A 20949-nucleotide genomic window follows, 5' to 3' on the forward strand; every position below is an offset into this window, starting at 1 on the left:
TTAAAGGCACATGCCACCACGCCAGGTTTAATTGCTCTATCTTTATACATTCATTTAGGGATTTTTGTTGTTGTTGTTGCATTACTTCTGATTCATGTGTCAGAAAATAAAGCTAAGAAAATGGCTACGTTCTAGGCCCTGAAAATGTACAGAAAAAGTTTAATTTGCTAATAACACAAAGAGAACTTGTTAACCATTGTTATTCTATACCACTATTCATTAAATACAAACAGTAAGATGATCTATATAAGCTCCAAAGAAATCTAAAATGAACGAGGCACATATGATGGATGATCACCCCCGATACCTCTGAGTGTGTTTTTGTGGAAATTTCCACGGAAAGTTAATTAGAGGAGAAAGACCCTTCCTTAAAGCTAGTAGTGCCTTCCAATGGGCAACCCAGACACAAGAAGGCTCAGGAGGAAGCAGTGTGCTCCTGCCTGCCTTTGCTTCTTCTTCGGAACTGGAGTGTCTATCACTGGTTTCTGCCACTGCCATCCTCCAGTGATGGCGGCTTTAGCTTCTTCTTCCAGCCTGGACTCAACATCAGAAGCTCCCCCAGACATCACCCAGGCTTTCATTACCAGACTGGGATTGTCAAAGCATCTGGCTGCACAGAACGATGCACTGCTGGGTTCTCTGCCTCTCCAACATGCAAGTGCCATTGTTGTAAACCAATCTAATAGATTTGCTCTATAACGCCCGCACGCACTCACTCATGCCCGCACGCCCGCACACACTACATTGGTTCTTGTCCTCTAGAGATCTTGCCCTGCCTAATACAATGTAGTTCCCACCATTGACAAGTTGCAGTGTCATATGGAAATCATTGTTTTATCAGCACAAGGCAGGACTCCTTCCCCTGGAGTTCAGCCTGGTGGGCTCACTCATATTTCCTATTCTTCACTCTTTTCTCTGCCACCAGCATTTTCTCTTTCCCTTAGCACCTTCTCTGGCACAGCACTCAGCATGCAACAATGACATTAAAATTGCCAAGGGCAGCACACTTAGAAACAGAAGCTTACAGGCTCACAGACATTAGGATGCCGCACGGTCTGGATCTTACTCTCTGCTCTTCTAATTTAGTCTTGGTTACTACCTAAGAGACTATTCCAGAAGCATCTGTCAAGGCTCCTTTAGAATTGCGTTGGTAGTGGTGTAGCAAGCGTGTTGAGGTTTGAATAGAGTAGTCATGTGGAAAGACATTGCAAGACATTTGTAGAACGTGCTCCTCAGATGCATTGCCAGTCTGGCTAGTAAACTCTGTTGTGGAACGTTAGTTATCCTTTGGCCTGTGAGATGTTGGAGGGTACTTAACTCATTCCCAGGCTAGCCGTTGCTTGCTTTTTACAGCTCTATCCCCCTCTCTTTCCTCACTTCTCAAATATTTATGAATACCGTGTGCACTCCCTCCTATCTCTGGATATAACATGTCCAAAATAACTTCCAGTTAGTTGATGCATACTCTGAAATGAATTTGAAAGCAATTGATGAATTTCTGTGGAAGAAAAAATGTTTATGATAGGATAGCATTCCGGTTGTCATGGCTACTGCTCACTGTTCTTATCTTGCTTGGGGAAGCACCAAGGGGAAATGTATGAGAAATGTGCAGTTTGGTGTAGAAAGACGCAACTATAAAGCTGCAGAGAGGGCAGATTTGAAACCAGCTGAGTAGCTGTAATTGTCAAAAAGATTAACACCACTGTCCTCTTTAGGGTTACTATTGCTGTGAGGAAACAACGTGACCAAAAGTGAGTTGATTCGGGTGGTGGTGACGCATGCCTTTAATCCCGGCACTCAGGAGGCAGAGGCAGGCGGATCACTGTGAGTTCGAGGCCAGCCTGGTCTACAAAGTGAGTCCAGGAGAGTCAGGGCTACACAGAGAAACCCTGTTTCGAAAAACAAAAAAACAAAACAAAACAAAAAAAGTGAGTTGAGGGGGAAAGGGTGTATTTAGCTTTCATTTTTCACAGTGTTATCCACCACTGAAGGAAGGCAGCATAGAAATTCAAGCAGGGCAGGAACCTGGAGGCTGAGGGCACGGGAGAGTGCTCAAGACTGTCTTGCCCTCCGTGCCTTGCTCAGCCTATATTCTTATAGAACCCAGGACCACCACCACCAAGGGACTGAGCCCTCTCACATAATTAATCACTAATTAAGAAAATGTCCTATAGGCTTGCCTACAGCCTGATCTCATGGAGGAAGTTTCTCACTCGAGATTCCCATATCTTGGACGACTCTAGCCTATGTCAAATTGACATAAAATTAGGCCAAAAAATTGATCCTTTGTCAACTTGACTTGCGAAGACTCACTGTTAAGCCATAGCATTTCCTTTCATATTCATCTCATAGATCACACATAAATATCAACATTACATCATAAACGTTCCAAGTTTTTTTCATTTTTATACTGGTTTATGTTTATTTTTTAAAATTATTTTATTTTTATATATATACATTTATATTATTACACATATATAATAGATTACCTATGGCAAGAAGAACTGTGACACAATCAGGAATTATATAAATGTTACATTCTTAGTGTTTTGGCTATTTGTATTTGACAGCCTTGAAGAAGACATCTTTCCTATCTTGGTGCATCTAAATTTCTGAATGTAAATCAATCTCCATCACATATTGTCATTATCAACTTAGAAGACCTATCTAGACCTAAAAACATCTTAACCCCTAAACAATTAAGCTTCATTGTAAAACTAAGCTACCTGGTCATCACTTCCCTCAGAGACTTGAGAAGGAGTAAACTTGATTATCTGAGTATGCCAGGAGTACAGGTTAGTAGCTTTCCAAATGAAAAGATGGCAGAGACAGTTTTCTACCTGAACATTCCAAAAATTTAAAGTCTCACATTCTTTGTAAATTCAATAACTTAAAAATTCAGACTCTTTAAAGTAGTCAGTCTCTTCAAATCCAAAGTCTCTTAAAATCAGATGTCTTTCAACTGTGGGCTCTTATAAAATCAAAAATAAATACTTTCTTACTTCAAGAGGAAGAACCAGGACACAGTGACAATCAAATCTAAGGAAAAACAATCTCCAGCTGTAAATAACTCAGTATCCATGAGCTTCTGCATTCTTCCAAAGGCCTGGGGTCACTTCTCTGGGTCTGCTTTCTGCAGCACACACAGCTTTGCTTCTCAGTTCTGGCTGGCTATACTTCACCACTGCTGCTATTCTTAGTGGTCATTCATGGTACTGGCATCTCCAAAATGCTGGGGTCTCTTGCTGAAATGAGCCTACACATTCACCAATAGAATCTTCTGGGCTCTCCTAAGGGAGTCCAACCCTGCCAAATAATGCCAAGCCTCGGCTGCTCTCCATAACCCCTTCAATCCTTCAAAACTAAGCTGCTAGCACAAGGTACAACCTTGACCACCTCTAGAACACAAGGTTTGAGTGCTGACCCTGAGGAAACACTTGCCAGAAGACTCCAACTCAATGATGCTGGGCTCTTCTTAGTTACGGTGGATTCTCTAGCTCCAACTGACCAGTATCCATTGTCCCAGCAAAGCAGAGGTTTTATTTCAGTGGTTTTGGAATTGCGTTTATCACAGCTGATTTTTTTTTCGACACCAGCTAGCCAGAACCACAGACTTTTAATTCCAAATAGAAAATGCACCTGATAGTCATTGAAGGACTCTCAAATGACCCTCTGAAAGTTCACAAGCTAACCCTCCATCTTCTATCTCCAGTGCGCTCAGCATTCTTATCTTTCAAGCTTCTATAGAGCAGCTCACCAAGGTTTGAACACCCAATGATTTATTTTTTTTCTGCCTACAGATTCAAAATCTTTTTGGATCCACAGTTCTTCCCTAAACACCATGATCAGGTCTTTCACAGGAGTGGTACCTGACTCCTGGTACCAACTCCTGTCCTATTAGTGTTACTATTGCTGTGATGAAACACCATGACTTAAAAGAGCTTGGGAAGGAGAGAGTTTATTGGCCTTGTACTTCCACACCATAGTTCATCATTGACAGATGTCAGGGCAAGAACTCAAACAAGGTAGGAACATGAAGTTAGGAGTTGATGCAGAGGCCATAGAGGAGTGCTACTTACTAGATGGGTGCTACTTACTAGATTGCCCTCCATGGCTTATTCAGCCTACTTTCTTTTAGAATGTAGGACCACCAACCCCAGGGTGGCCAGACATGAAATAGGCTGAGCCGTCTCCAGTGAGTCACTAACTAAGAAAATGCTCTACAGGCCTGCTTACAGCCTGATCTTATGGAGGAATTTAATCAGTAACCTCCTCTCAGATAGCTATAGCTTGTATCAAGTTAACAAAGAACTAGCCAGCATAGCCACTAAAGAAAATCCTCCTGTTCTACAACAGAAAAGAGACCCTGAGGGCAAAACCCCACTCTTTAAAAATTATCTGTTTTGTAAAAACACAAATTTATTTGACTGGAGAAAAATAGCCCTGAAGGGGCAACATGGTTGAGAACCATCAACTCCTCTACAGTTTTGTATAAAGGTATCTGATAGGCGTGCTAGTCAATTCTTTTTTATTGTTGTGACAAAATGACAGAGAGAAATCAAATTAAAACAGAAACTTTATTTTATTTCATGATTTCAAAACTTTCAGTCCATGACCATCTGTCTGTGATGCTGTGGGCAGAGGGAAGGCTGAACTATCTAGGAGGAAATGCATGATGGAACAAAGCTGTTTACTTCCTAGTGGCCAGAAGTGAGAAAAGAAGGGAAAGACAGAGACTGAGGGTAAGATACACATCAAAGGGATGAGCTTGGTGGCCTACTTCCATCAGCTAGGCCTCGTTTATTATTATATTCTGAGCTAAAAAGATTAATCTCTTTGTGGGACTATCACTTATGACCCAAGCACTTCTCAGTGACACCACTAGCTGGGTATGAGGCCTCCACGCTTAAGTCTCTTGTTGGAACACTTCAACAAGAGAAGACTTTGGGTTTCCACTGGAATATCTTCTAGAAAATGCATGAAGAAGCTAGATTGGGCAACTTGGCTCCAGGGACAGGACATTTTGAGACAAACTTGCTAGAGAAGTCTAAATTCAGGTCACACTATGAAATGCCCATCTAGTTTCCTATTTTTAGAGACAAGGTCTTGTATAGCCCAACCTGACCTCAGACTCCTTATATAGCTGAGGATAACCCTAAACTTTAAAAAAAAAAAACTGTACTTATTATTATGATTGAGTGCATGTGCAGGCCATCCCCTGTATGTGAAGGTCAGAGGACAGCTTCTCGTTCTTGAGTTCCACTTTGCTTAAGGCAGGGTCTCTCTTGTTGCTTCCGCCATGCTGTGTTTTCCAGGCTAGCTGGCCCATGAGCTTGTACATGATTCTCTCTCTGCCTCTTGTTTTGCTACAGGAGTGCTAAGATTACACATATATGCCACGGTATCCAGCTTTTTATGTGACTTCTGAACATAGAACTCAAGTTGTCACACTGTTTGTTTTACCCACTGAGCCATTCCAGGAGCTTTGACCTTGAGCTTCTGATTTTCCCACCTTTATGTCCCGAGTTCTAGGATTACAGATTATATCCCCATGCCTGGATGCTAAGCAAACACTTTACCAAATGAGATACATTCCTTACCCCAAATATTTCAATTTTAACTGTTTGCAGTTTAGCTGGAATTTTCTAGAAGCATGTAGGCCAAATAAAATCTGTTTAGGGACAGACTGGTGCCCTTTGGGCACTAGGAGATAAATGTAATTTGATCATATTGGATTACTGAATAGTTTGCTTAGGGGCTTCTCCACCTTCATTCTTAGGACTCATCTGGTTTGTGACTGTATGTTTAATCTACAGCCATCAGTTTTCATAAATAATTTTCAAAAATGATGCTGGCTATTGAACCTATGGACTCACACATTGTTTACCCTTAAGCCACACCTCAAACCAAATTACTTTAAAAATTGCCTATTTATTTGCTTATGTATTTATTTTGTGTGTGTCTGGGGTGCATATATACCACACCATGTGTGTGAAAGTTAGAGAAAAATTTACAGGATTCTGTTTTCTTCTTTTACCACATAAGTCCTGGTGATCATGTTTAGACTGTCAAACTTGGCATCAAGCACTTTACCTGTAGAGTCATCTCCTGGTGCCCCATTTTATGTTTTATTTGTGTTCGTGTATATATGTGTTCATGTGGGTATGTGCACATGTACATGTGTGCAGACGGCATTCAATGTTGAGTACATTTCTCAATCATTCTCCATATTACTATTATTTGGTTTTTGGGGGACAAGGTTTCTCTGTATGGCTCTGGCCATCCTGAAACTTGCTTTGTAGACCAGGCTGGCCTCGATTTCAGAAATCCACCTGCCTCCGTCTCCCAAGTGCTGGGATTAAAGGTGTCTACCACTATGGCCAGATTTCTCCACTTTAGTTTTTGAGACAGCATCTGACACTAAACACAGAACTCATTGACTCGGCTAGACTAGACAACACGCTCTGAAAATTTATTTGTCTCTGTTCCACTCTACTGCAGAACTGGGGTTATCAACACACACTGCTGTGCCCAGCTTTTTACAAGGGCCCTGGGATCCAAACTCTAGTCTCCATGCTTGCACTGCAAGCTCTTTACTGCCTGAAGCAATTGTTGTTAAGTTGTTCAGGCTGCCCTTGAACTCACTCTGTAGTCCATGCTGGCCTTCTGCTGGTAATCCTCTTGCCTCAACTTCCTAAGTATCTGGCATTACAGGCTTGAATTCCTTTGTCTATTTACCTTAAAGTATAGACCAAAACCTGACATTCAAGAAATGTCATCTTCATAAATGTTCTGTCTTCCTTTGTTTTCTGTCATAACTGCTATAGGAGCTAAGTACATTCAAATGAGAAAAACTGAGTGAACTGAGACCCCTGCACCATTTCCCATACTCTGCCCTTACCCTGGCTGCCTCATTTATCTGAGTTTTCAACATTTACCAATTCACTTCATGTCCTCATCCTTCATAATTTCTCCCCTGAATCTCTCCAGACTACTGTTACCTCTCTCTATGGTACACATTGTCCTTAGCATTCCCTTTGTATACGCTTTAGTCTGCTTTGTTGCTTTATTACATATTCTTTATGTGTGCTGATTCTGATTTTGTCTCAGTAAATGTTTGGAGGTGGTGAAATATTTAGTGTCATATACTGCCTCACAGTCTAGAAAAGAAAAGCGCATGCCCGTCAAACGATAAACTGCTTAAGAAATCATTTATGTCCTTGAATAATCCCGTGACAGTACAATGAAAAGTCAATATATCAAAAAGTTTGGTAAACCAGTAGCCTGGGTGCATTCCTAAGACTGAGGAAGCTGTGGGCCAAATCGGCTGGGAGTACCGTTCCCTGCTAAAATTATATTTGCAGAGTGAGTCTGTGGCAAGAAATACAAGATATTATGCTTTGTGTGAAAACTTCTACGTAAGTTCTTTTGTCTGCTTATATCTTCAGAAAAATATCAACTCTGAGAAATAGTCCCGATTTACCAAGTTGTAGGTTGGCGTGTATTTTCTTCCTCATTTTAGTTCTTGATAGCATATTGCCTGTCATATAGGAGCATTTTAGAGGCAACTTGTAATCTATTATTTATATTTAATAATAACTGCTGCTCAGTACGCAATAGTTCCACACAGGGTATTGTCACCTGAACCTTCTAAGATTCTACTGTGCTAACCTTTCCCTCTTTTGTATGTAAGTGCTAACATGGGATGCTTGGGGTGTCAACACCAGTGTTTCCCAGACTCTGCCCTTTACTCCTCTTCTCTGAGTGTGAGATAATCTCGTGCTCTCTGTGGAAATCTAATGATGATTAATAAAATAAATTATGTTTTTCTGTTTGTGGGCCTCAGTTCTAATATCTTCAAATGACATTGTTTATTACCCCTCTGAGTGAGAATAGCTCCTCCTCCCCCGCCCCACAGTCTGGCTAGCTCCCTGTAATGAGAGGAAACATTGTCTGTTAGTATTTCTGGCTGAGTTCCTAAAATAAAGCCTAATACTCTCTTCAGGACAGAATTTAAATCTGGAACATCCACAGCCCTTTGTCTTTGGCCCTCATTTCATTTTGGAATTTCTTTTCATTTCTTGCTTGGTTAGTCCAGTTGGTTGAGTCACCTAGATACTTAGGTGTTCTGCTAAGAATTTGTCTGATTGGGACTGTAAAAAACAATGTAGCACTACTCGTGATAGCAAGGCCAAGAGATGCTAACATGGGCAGCCGTCTTCTTTCTCTTGTTTTGTGAGGATCCAACCTTGTGAGTGGGTATGGCTCTGGTTTCCTTTACCCTTCTGCACTGATATACTTCTGAACCCAAGAGAACACTTTAAAACAAAAGCAAACAGAATACATTGAAAGCATCTAGGTTGTTTATTTATTTCATTTTGTGTTAAATGGTTTCTTTTTCCTCCTGCCTTTAGCCTAATGGCCCATCCCCATAGTGGAGCTAAATTGTATATACTTTCATTCTTAGGCTCTATCTGTTCTCTGTGTCCTCTTGGAATTTTTCCATAACGTTTCAGTTTTGTCAATCACTACCTCATTTAAACACATCCCCAAAATGAACACCTAGCCTAAAACACTTCCAAACTTGTAAATTCACCTGCCATTTATAGATTTTTTTCTTTTTTAAAGAATGTTTGTAGCTTTTTGTCTTTGAAGACCTTTGAAATCATTAAGAACAATTCAGCACTTTTAACTGCCTACTCTTCAGTTTGTTTTTTTTTTTACATTATTAAAAGAAAGATTATTTTAATGTCCTTAACCATGAGTTTTCTCAATTTATTTTGGAAAGTATTCCCCGTATCCTATGTTTCCCACTTAAAACATGAAAATACAGGTGAATGAGATGGCTTAGAAGGTAAAGAAAGGCGTTTGCTACAAGGCCTGATGCCTTGAGTCTGATTCCCTGGACTTAAATGGTTGAGGGGGAGCCAACTTCTGTACACTAGTCTCTGGCTTTCACATGTGCATCACAACACATGAATGCTCGTGTCCATGCAAACACAATAAACAAATACACATAATAAAAAGTGAAATATGAAGATACATTAAACACATTCTGATGAATAGATGAGTCTCATCAATTACTTCTACCAGAATAGATACAACCCAGGTGAACTTATGTACACTCTGTCCCTAAAGAAAGGATGGCTCATGCTGATGACATGAACAATCTCTGCATAAACCATAGAAAATGTTAATGTAACTAAAAAGCCTTGAGGGTAACTGTGTACTCCAAACTGTGCCAGGCACTGTGGATGTATAATAGAGACAAGGGCTGGATTTGTAGAAGGATATAGTTTAAATTTGACTTTATCATGGAATATCTTGGATTTTAAAAAATTTATGGTGATTGAAACTTTTTCTGGGAATAATAGTCTGGGTAGACATCTGTGGTCTCTTATTTGGGACAAATCTAACCAGGGTTCACCTGAAAGAGGGAGTGCAGATTGAAAGTGGGGACAGAGACTCTAGAAAATTGAGCCAAAATCTGGAAATTTCTGATCAAGACAAATAAGACTTTATATAGCAAGGTCAAAAAGATCTATTCTAATCCTACTTCCCCTAGCCCTCAGACAAGAATACAATCACCTGCCTGAGTAGCTCCCTGTAAGAACTTCCTTAATCCTCTGGTTAGTTCCCTGTAAGGATGTCTCTATTTCTTTCAAAGCTCTGGTTAGTTCCCTGTAAGGATGTCCCTATTTCTTTCAAAGGTAAATAACCCAAAGATAGCCTAGAACACAAGACCTCCCTCAGCAGGGGTCAACAACACGAAGGTCACAGTGTATAGCCTAAGCACAGGATTTCTTTTTTTTTTAACCTTTTTTAAAATTTTATTAATTTATTCATATTACTTCTCAATTGTTAGCCCTTCCCCTGTTTCCTCCCATTCTTCCCTCCCTCCCACTTCCCTCCTTCTCCTCTTTCCCTATGTCTGTGATTGAGGGAGACCTCCTCCCCCTATATATGCTCTTAGAATATCGAGTCTCTTCTTGGTAACTTGCTATCCTTCCTCTGAGTGCCGCCAGGCCTCCCCATCCAGGGGACATGGTCAGAAAAGGGGCACCAGAGTTTGTGTGAGAGTCAGATCTCACTCTCCTCTCAACGGTGGAGAATATCATGTTCGTCGGCTAGGTCTTGGTAGGGGTTCAAAGCTTACTGCCTATATTCTCCTTGGCTGGTGCCTTAGTTTGCGGAGGACCCCAGGACTCAGATCTGCCTGTTATAAAGTTCTTATTGTAGGTTTCCAGGACGCTGTGGGTCCTACTATTTCCCCATTCTTCCATGCTACTCTCGCCTAGAGTCTCAATAGGATGTCCTCTCTTTTGACCCACTTTCTTGGTAAGTAAAGTTTTTCATGGTATGTATCCCTTGGACTAGTGTTTTGATATAAGTGAGTATATACCGTTTGTCTCTTTTTGCTTCTGGGTAAACTCACTCATTATGATAATTTCTAGATCAATCCATTTGAGCACAGGATTTCTAACATGGATGAATTTAGCATGGCTCCCCATAGATATATTGTTTTTGGTGGTGGTAGTGTGTTTGTGAGTGTGTGTGTGTGTGTTCTTTATTTTGATTTTTGCAAGTGTGAGATTATTTGTTTCCCGTGTTTTTATGAGTATAGTTATGAGAAACTGTAAAATTATAAAATATAAGATACTTATTTGCTTGTCCAACTTTGCTTGCCCAGTGGCTTGAGAACCTCTCCCAGTTCTCCGAACTGCTAACCTCAAGAGTTCCACTCTAATTCCCAGAATAGTTACATGCAAATTTGCAGATATCAGATGTCCTCACACGAGGTTCCCTCAGGCCAGATGTCCTAATGTCCATATAGATTCCAGTGATAAGCAACCCCACCTGCTTTGCGGTTTTTACCTTTAAAACTAGCCTGTAAAAGCTACTCGGGGTCCTTTGCCTCCGGAGTGCTGAGGGATCCTGACACATCAACAATTGGGACCTTTGACATGTCAGTAATAAATTTTACCTATACCTATACCGCTCAGCTGGTGTGACTTGAGTGGTCTCTTGCGGCGACCCCCTTCCTGAATTGGACCCCCAGGGTCCAACATTTTGGGCCATGGTCCAATAGTTAACCTCCTTGGGTGTTTTTCTTCTAGTACACTTTGTAAGGTTGCATTTGTAGATGGATATAGTTTAAATTTGACTTTATCGTGGAATATCTTGTTTGTTTTTTTTAAATTTATGGTGATTGAAACTTTTGCTGGGAATAATAGTCTGGGTAGACATCTGTGGTCTCTTAGTGTTTGTAGGACATCTGTATAGGCTCTTCTGCCTTTTAGGGACTCCACTGAAAAGTCTGGTGTAATCCTATTAGGTCTGCCTTTATACGTTACTTGGCTTTTTCCCCTTGCAGCTTTTAATATTCTTTCTTTGTTCTGTATACTTAGTGTTTTAATTATTATGTGGCAAGAAGAATTTCTTTCTGGTCCAATCTATTTGGTGTTCAGTATGCTTCTGGTATCTTTATAGGCATTTCCTTTAGGTTAGAAAAAATTTCTTCTATGATATTGTTGAAAATGTTTTCTGGGCCATTGAACTGGAATTCTTTTTTTCTTCTATTCCTATTATTCTTAGGTCTGGTCTTTTTGTCCTAGCTGTTATTGGTTGTGTTTTCATGCTGGAATCTTAGCATCTAGGTGTGGGGTGGTTCTAAGATTAGGTGCTGATTTCTGGGAGGCCAAGAGGGCATGGTCTGTGGGATTCACAGGAGCGTAGTGCAGGGAGGAAGGCTACAGCTGGTATTCTGTTGCAGTACTACGGGCAAGCCTGAGGGATTGGGTCTGCTAGGGGGAGCAGAGAGAGCAGAGAAGGTCTGTGGTCAGGAACTCTAAAAGCCTTTTAAAACAAAACAAATATATTAAGTAAAATGAAATGTCCCTTTCCACTGTCCATTTTCCTTTTTCCATTAATTTTGATTTTCAGAAATCTTTGTCCTTTACAACAGCACCAGTGATACTGGTACAAGTCAGTTCTGCCTAATCACACCCAAACTACACTTTTTATTTATTTGCTGTGTATTACTACCTGGCCTCAAACGGGCCTCCTGCCCATTCATGTGTTGAGAGTATACACATGTGCCACAACTGGCTTATAGCAAACTAAGCCTCTGGTTTTAGGATGACCAAAAAGGATGTAAACAGTATGATTAGTTAGTCTTGACTCAACTTGCGTAGTCACTGTATATTTCCCTCGCTTCAGACTACCTCTATTCCAATGCAAAACCCAAAAGGAACCAACTAACAAACCAACCAAACAAACAGAAGCTCCACCCAAACCCTTCTATATCATATGTGCCCAGGTACAGATAGGGATGGTGTGATGGCTCAATGTACAAGAACGCTTGCTGTGAATGCACGGCTACCCGAGTTCAAACATTCAGCATTTATATAAATAAGCCAGCCTAGGCCAGGCATGTGCCTGAAACTCTGGTGATGCTGTAGGTGGAGACAGGAGAATCTCTCCAGCTTGCTGCCTACTAGCCTAGCTCCAGGCCCAGTAAGGGAACCTGTCTCAAGAAAATAAGGCAAAGAGTAATAGACCAGGACACCATCCTCTGGCCTCTGTACATGCTTAAGCACATATAGCCCCTCACACATGTTCATTTAAGCCATAGGCTTACAGCATACACTGTGTCCCACCTGCCAGGTAAACATGTGCAGACTAAGAGATCTCTGGCTCTTGCTCGTGTGCCTTTTCTTTTTCTTTTTTTAAAATATATTTTATTAATTTATTCATATTACATCTAAATTGTTATCCCATCCCTTGTATCCTCCCAATCCTCCCTCCCGCATGTGCCTTTTCTACCTCTTCAGTCACTATGTATACCCTCAGCTCCTGTGATGTGTTTGGCATCAAAGACACGCATCCAAGTTCCTTTCTGGCATCCCCTCAGCTCCCTTACTGAGGGGGCAGAAGAGAAAGGGAGGGATTGAGAGGCGCCATATCCACAAGGGAACAGAAGAGGGTCACTGATGGCTGGGGTCAGAAGCCATGAGGATTAAAGGAGGCACAGTCAATGCCAGTTCAGCATTCTAGATGACGGGCCCACTGCTCTTCACACCTTCCTATAAGGTCCCGAAGACAAACACGGATGCAAGGGTGACATCCTGAATTGACGGTGCAATGAAAATTAATAGATTCCATCCTTCCCCATACCATAAATTACTTTATGAAAAGGAATATGAGAATAATTTTACCAACCAGTGATAGACAAAATGATTTTTCATTGTTCCATTTAGCTATCTCTTCTGAATCGAAACTATCTTTCCTGGAGGGAGGAGGGAGGCTATTAGCTTACATGACTCAGGATGCAGAGAAGGTTACAGAAGTTTAATCTCCAGTACCCGCATAAACAGATCGGTGTGGTGGCAGGGCCATGTAATCCTAGAGCTGGGGAGGTGGAGGCACATAGATCACTAGGGTTCATTTTCCAGCCAGTCTAGCCCAATTGATAAGCTCCTGGGACCAGAGAAAAACTTTGCTCTAAAAAAAAAGTGGTATGGTGGTTGTCTTAGTTAGGGTTTCTGTTGCTGAGGCAAAATATCATAACCAAAAAGCAGGTGGGGGAGGACAGGGTTTATTTGGCTTTACACTTCCACATCACTTGCCAGTGACACAAACAGGATAGGATCCTGGATGCAGGAGCTGATGCAGAAGCCATAAGGAGATGCTATTTACTGACCTGCTTCCCATGGCTTGCCCAGCCCGCTTTCTTATGGAACTCAGGACCACCAGGATAGGGATGGCATCTCAATGGACTGGGCTCTCCCACGCTAGTCACTGATTGAGAAAATGCCTTAGAGCTGCATCTTATGGAGGCATTTCCTCAACTAAGGCCCCTTCCTCCCTGATGACTCTAGTTTGTGTCAAGGTGACACAAAGCCATCTAGCCCCGCCCCCCATCCAGTCCCCTCTCTCCGTCTACTTCAGATGTCCATTTTATTTCTTCTCAGTGAGATTCAAGCATTTTCCCTTGGGCCCTCCTTGGCATCTTTGTGTCTATGGAATGTAGCATGGTCATCCTGTGCTTTGCCGTTAATATCCACTTATAAATGTGTGCATACCATGCATGTTTTCCTATGTCTGGGTTACTTCACTCAGGACAATCTTTCTAGTTCTATCCATTTGCATGTACACTTCACAATGTCTTTGTTTTTAATAGCTGAGTAGTGTTCCATTCTGTAAATGTACCAAATTTTCTTTATCCATTCTTTGTTTGAGAGACATCTGGATTGTTTTCAGTTTCTGGCTGTTATTAATAAAGTTGCTATGAACATAGTTGAGCAAGTGTCCTTGTAGTATGGTATTGTGGAGTATCTCTACAGTATATGCCCAGGAGTGGTATAGCAGAGTCTTGAGGAAAAGCTATTCCCAGTTTTCTGAAAAAGCACCAGATAGATTTCAACAATGTTTGTACAAGTGTTTACTGCCACCAGCAATATAGTAATGCTTCCTTTTCTCCACATTCTCACCAGCATGTGCTGTCATTTGAGCTTTCGATCTTAGCCATTCTGATGGATGTAAGACTGGTTTGCATTTCTCTGATGACTAATGACATTGAGCATTATTTTAAGTGCTTCCTTCCCTATCTTCTTTGATTAATTTTGGTTGAAAGTCTATTTTATTACGTATTAGAATAGCTACTCCAGCTTGCTTCTTTGCCTGTTTTCTTGGAAAACCTTTTTCCAGCCCTCTACTCTCAGGTAATATCTGTTTTTGTTGAGGCAGTGTATGCAGCAGAATGATGGATCCTGTTTTTGAATCCGTTTTATTAGCTTGTGTCTTTTATTGGGTAATTGAGTCAGCTGAAGTTGAGAGATATTAATAACCAGTGATTGTTAGTTCCTTTATTTTGATGTTGGTGGTATTAGTGTGTGTGTGCTTCCCTTCTTTTGTTTTTTCTGGTGTGGAATTATTTATTTCATATGTATTCTTGGATGTAGTCAACCTACTTGGATTGAAGTTTTCCTTTTCATATTTTCTGTAGGGCTGGATTTGTGGATTGATAGTGTGTAAATTTGGTTTTGTCTTGGAATATCTTGTTTTCTCCATCTACAGTGATTAAGATTTTTGCTGGGTGTAGTAGTCTAGGTTAGCATCTGTGGTCTCTTAGAGGCTGCCAGACATCTGTTCAAGCCCTTTTCACTTTTAGAGTCTCTTTGGAGTAGTCAGGCATAATTCTAATAGGTCTGCCTTTGTAAGTTACTTATCTTTTTTTGCTTGCAGCTTTTAATGTTCTTTCTTTGTTCTCTAGATTTAGTGTTTTAATTATTAAGTGGTGAGATATTTTTTTTTCTTGTCAAATCTAATTGTGTTCTGTATGCTTCTTGTATGTTTATTGGCATCTTTTTCTTTAGGTTGGGGAATTTTTCTTCTATGATTTTGTTGAAAATATTTTCTAGTTTTTGGAGCTGGGACTCTTCACCTTCTATTCCTTTTATTCTTAGGTTAAGTCTTTTTATAGTATTCCAGATTTCCTGGATGTTTTCTCTCGGGGATTTTCTTTCTTTCTTTCTTTCTTTTTTAATGGTACAAATCCACAGTTTTATTTTGTATAGGTTGATTTTTATTAATGGTCTTATTGTTTGGTTGGCTGGTTAATTTGAATTGAGTGAACTGGTCTGAGAAGTTGTGGGTTTTATCTCTATAAATTTTTTTTTATTTTTAAAATTTTCTTAATTTATTCATATTACATCTCAACGGTTATCCCATCTCTTGTATTTTCCCATTGCTCCCTCCCTCCCATTTTCCCCTTACTCCCCTCCCCTATGACTGTGACTCAGGGATTTTCTTTGACTGAAGAATGTGAAGAGAATGTAATCTTGCTTTAGACTGGGCCCAAGGTGAAAACAGTCTTGGGATACTTGACCCCACTGAGACTTTGTCTCTACAAACTGATAAGCATCTTAGTATAGACTGAGAGGGAGGAAGGATCAGCCCAAGACAAAAGACAAAGGGCATGCAATTCAGGCCAGGGAAATTGTATTGCAAAAAGGACCATTGTTTGGGAGGAAGAAGGGGTGAGGGGGGAGACAAGATGAAGATTGGGGAACCAGAGAGGAGATTGGAGGTTCCTGGAGTTTCAGGCTTTGCAGTGGTGGCAGTCTCAAGGGATACCTTCAAGTTCAGTCCATGGATGGTGCGACTTCTTCTGTTGGGTAGATGAACTGCTAGACTCCTGAGAATTACACCAAGGGAGTTGCCCCCATGGAATGGACACCCAGAAGGTCTCATTCTTGTTCTCCCTAATCTCCTTTCCATCCTATTTAGGATAGTTAGGTTGTAAGGGAGGTATATGCCTTTAATAAATCCCTAATAAAGTAGAATTGTTAAGGAATCAGAGCCAACAGATGTATCAGTTTCTTCTATCACATCTTCAATGCTTGAGATTCTCTCTTCCATCTCTTGAGTTCTGTTGGTGATGGTGTATCTGTTGTTCCTCTTTTCTTTCCTAGGTTTTCATCCTAGGTTTATTTTCTCTATTTCTTTCCTTTTAATAATTTATTCAGATTACAGCTTGATTGTTATCCCCTCACTTGTATCTTCCCATCCCCCCCCTCCCTCTTTCTTCTGCCTTATTCCCCTTCCCTTGACCTCTGACAGAAGGGGACCTCCTCCTCCACCATATGACCACAGCCTATCACGTCTCCTTCACTGCTTCTACTTCCATCTTCAGGTCTTGAACAGTTTTATTAACTTCATTCACCTGTTTAAATGTGCTTTCTTGTATTTCTTTAAGAGATTTATTAATTTTCTCTTTAAAGGTCTCTGTCATCCTTATAAGGTTGTATTCAAGGTCACCCTCTTGTGCATCAGCTGTGTAAGGATATCCAGGATTCATTGTAGTAAGGTAGCTGGGCACTGGTGGTTTCATATTGCCCTGGCTCTTCGTGATCGTGTTCTTATAATGACCATTAGCTATCTGGCTGTTGCTAGTGTTGGCTGGATGTTCCTGCTGATGGACTCTTCATGGAGGCAGGCAAAACCTTGGGCCTGACAATGGAGGTCAGGGAACAGCCCAGTGCTCACCTCTGGGAGCTATGTTTTAGGTGGACATGAATGTTCCCCAGGATCCCAGGCCTCCTAGTAAAGGGAAGGAGAGCAGTGGTTCCTGACAATGGAGCTCAGGGACAGAGTTTAGCTCACCTCTGCTGGCTGTGCCTCAGGTGGATTGGGCAAACAGAAAGTTGTATTAAAAAGAAAATACCGAGATGTTCTCGCCCGGAGTCGCCGCGGTTTCCTGCTTCAACAGTGCTCGAATGGAACCCGGTGCTTGGCCCCTCCGACCCCAGCTGGCAGCTCCGAGCCTGAGCCCTCTGCAATCTCGTCGCGCCGCTCCCAGCGTCGCCACCGCACCTCGCTCCGCTGCCGCCATGACCACCTCGTTGACCACCTTGTCTGCCTCTCAAGTGCGCCAGAACTACCACCAGGACTCAGAGGCTGCCATCAACCGCCAGACCAACCTGGAGTTGTATGCCTCCTACGTCTGTCTATGTCTTGCTACTTCGACCGGGATGATGTGGCTCTGAGGAACTTTGCCAAATACTTCCTCCACCAGTCTCACGAAGAGAGGGAACACGCTGAGAAACTGATGAAGCTGCAGAACGAACGAGGTGGCCGGATCTTCCTGCAGGATATCAAGAAACCAGACCGTGATGACTGGGAGAGCGGGCTGAATGCAATGGAGTGTGCACGGCACTTGGAAAGGAGTGTGAATCAGTCACTACTGGAACTTCACAAACTGGGTACTGACAAAAATGACCCCCATTTATGTGACTTCATTGAGACACATTACCTGAATGAGCAGGTGAAATCCATCAAAGAACTGGGGTGACCACGTGACCAACTTGTGCAGGATGGGAGCCCCCGAAACTGGCATGGCAGAATATCTCTTTGACAAGCATACCCTGGGACACAGTAATGAGAGCTAAGCTGGCGTCCCCAAAGCCACGTGACTTCCCTGGTCACTGAGGCAGTGCATGCATGTTGGTCTGCCTTTATCTTTTCTATAAGTTGCACCAAAACATCTGCTTAAGTTCTTTAATTTGTACCATTTCTTCAAATAAAATTTTAGTACCAAAAAAAAAAAAAAAAAAAAAGAAAGAAAGAAAATGCCATGTTTCTTCCTCTTTTGTTTTCTCTTATGCTGTAGAAGAAACAATAGGAAATATGAATATTGTGAATTCACTAAAGACAGTAGTTAAAATGTTTTTTGATAAATTTCTTTGGCTTGTTATTTAAATATCTTACTTGCTTACAAAGACCTCCTCCCCGACTCTCTGATGGAATTTAAAGAAAGGTGTGTAAGAGGAATGTGTGGCATGGCCTCTAGTGTTTCAGATAGAAAACTCAGTGTGAAGTAACCAGAACTCTATAATGCTTTCAAAGATCACATAGCTTATGTCTTGCTTATTGATGCATCTTACCTGGCTTAATATTAACATGCATAAACAAACTATTTTGGTTCTAATAAGCCAAAGCATGCATTGACTTTTACAAACTCTTTGACTTCAGAGAACTCTAGCTTATTTGAAACATAGTTCATTCACTCTGATAGAGAATAAAGCAGCTTACAGTACAATTTTGCTAAGTGTATGCCAGTGTGATATAATAAAATATGACTTAGCTGTTTGATTCCAACAAAGTTAAATAGTCTTTTGGGGACTTTTTTGTTCATCTGTAAAATAGTAAGTCTCAAGAGGGCACAGTTATTGTGTATACTATGTCTTTGTGATCTTAAATTTGATTTAAAACAACTTTTAAATAAATGACAAAATAATATTTCTAAAATGCTAATCATAACATCTGGAAGACAACAGGTGGCAATCAGTCAAGACTTGTAACCTGCTCATCTAAGCTCTTAAAACCCAGGGGATAAACAGGAATTTTAAGAACCAGTGGTTCAACACACAAATTAGTAACATGCTCATAATCAAATACAGTGTAGTAAATATTGTTCATCACTAGTATTTTTATCCTATGTTGCTCTTATCTATACTTCAGGGCTACTTATGACTGCTATGTAGCATGACAGAACTACTGTGTAGTTATACTCTGTTATATGTTTCCCCACAGCACTGCAGGCATGGACTACAAGGTGGTAGCTTAAAACTGTGGTGGGACCATTTATCACAAGTGCTCTTCATAAAGATCGTGAGGTATCCCAAGGGTTGTGGGACATGCTTGCGGTCCAGCATTTGGGAGACAGAGGCAGATGAGGCCTGAGTTTGAGTTCTGGCTGGGTGAGACTAAGACATACCAGTCTCAAAAAAAAAAAAAAAAAAAAAAAAAAGTAATTAAACAAAGAAAGGAAATCCAAGTTCCTTCACATTCCACTGAGTCAGTATTTGCAGATACCACAAGTATCACCAAGTGCTGCAAATCTGGTTTATTAACCCCCAAGATAAATGGTTTTAGTCACTTGCCACCACGCCATTCAAACAAACAAATAAGACCACAAACCAACACTTTGTCTTCCTCTTGATATAGACAAAGTATTGGGTAGAAAGATGCACAGAATATTTTGGGAAAAAATACAGTCCATTTTGATCTTAAGTGGGTTAATCTGGCTCTTATGTGAGATACAATTAGATATAATTCCCATGGATGCCCAGGGAGGTACTGTCTTACTCAAGGCCACTTTTGCTAATTGCAGATAGCCCATGTTATGGTTTGGTTGTGAAACAAGCCCTACAGCTTTATACGTTTTAAAGCTTGATCTCCGGTTGGTGGCACTGTTTGGGTGCTTGTAGGATCTTAGGAGGTGGGGCATCTGGAGGAAGAGACTCACTTGGAGGGGAACTGGTCCAACTTCTACTCCAGCCATGTTTCCAGATTCAGTGGAATATGAAGAAATCTGGATTTTCCTTCTCTTGTTTATTTATAATTATTTTTGAGACAGGGTCTTGGCAGGTCTCAGTCTCACCCAGTCTGATACCAAACTCAGGACTCATCTGCCCCTGTCTCCCAATCGCTGGGATCACAAGCATGTCTCACAACCCTTGGCGCATCTCATGATCTCTATGAAGAAGCATCAGAGATTTTCCCATCATGCACAGGGCCATTCTTCTATTGCTCTGCTTTAGGCTGCTGTAATAGGACACCTTTACAGAAATGTGTCTCTCACATTCCAAAGTGAAGGTGGCAGCACTTTAGGTCTCTGGTGACTTTTCACTTCCTCGCTCACATAGAGCACCATCTTGTTCAGTCCTTAGTATGGCATACTCATGAGGGAGACCTATCTGTCCTCTTTCATAGGGTACTGGTACTGAATCTCCTCCGGAAGTCCATACCTTATAACACATCACACCAGCGATGGGTTTCAACAGATACATTTTAGGTGAAGCTACCTATGTGCCAACTACCATCTATCAAGTCGTCATGGTCCAGATGCTTCATGGATTATTCAAGAGCAGATGGCAGCAAAGAGAAACCCACAGATGAAGTTCTGCTCCAACTTTCTACTTTTCTTTTTATTAAACTTCATCTGCAATATGGCCATGCCCTCCCGCTTGTGTCTCCATTGTCTGAGTGCTTTCAGACAGTGCTGAGTAATTCTTGTAGAGGTGACACAGACCACAGAGCCTACAGTATTCACAATGTGCAATTACAGAAAAGAATGTGATGGCACCTGTTCTAGACACTGTAAGGGAAGAAAAACCCCCCTGCTGCCTCCCTTCAGGCAAGCATAGATGTGTCACAGAAGCTGCACAAAGACAGCAGGAGAAAGCCACAGACCCTTGAATATTGATGCAGACATTAAGAAGAAGATTATGCATGTAAATACTTCCCAAAAACCCTATTCAGTTTTTGGACAGAAATTTAGTCATTGGTTCAATGCCACATCCTTCTTTCTTGTAATTATTAACTGTGGATTTTGTTGTTTGAGGTCACTGTGTTTAGTATATGAAATGCAAATGAAAGTTGTAA

General features: G+C 41.2%; 1 pseudogene; it reads left to right on the forward strand.

The window, feature by feature from the left end:
* Window positions 1-18081, forward strand: part of LOC127204940 (ferritin heavy chain-like) — a 58361-nt pseudogene extending 40280 nt beyond the window's left edge.
* The last annotated feature ends 2868 nt before the right edge of the window (window positions 18082-20949 follow it).

Source organism: Acomys russatus, chromosome 21, assembly GCF_903995435.1.
Source record: "Acomys russatus chromosome 21, mAcoRus1.1, whole genome shotgun sequence".
Lineage (NCBI taxonomy): Eukaryota > Metazoa > Chordata > Mammalia > Rodentia > Muridae > Acomys > Acomys russatus.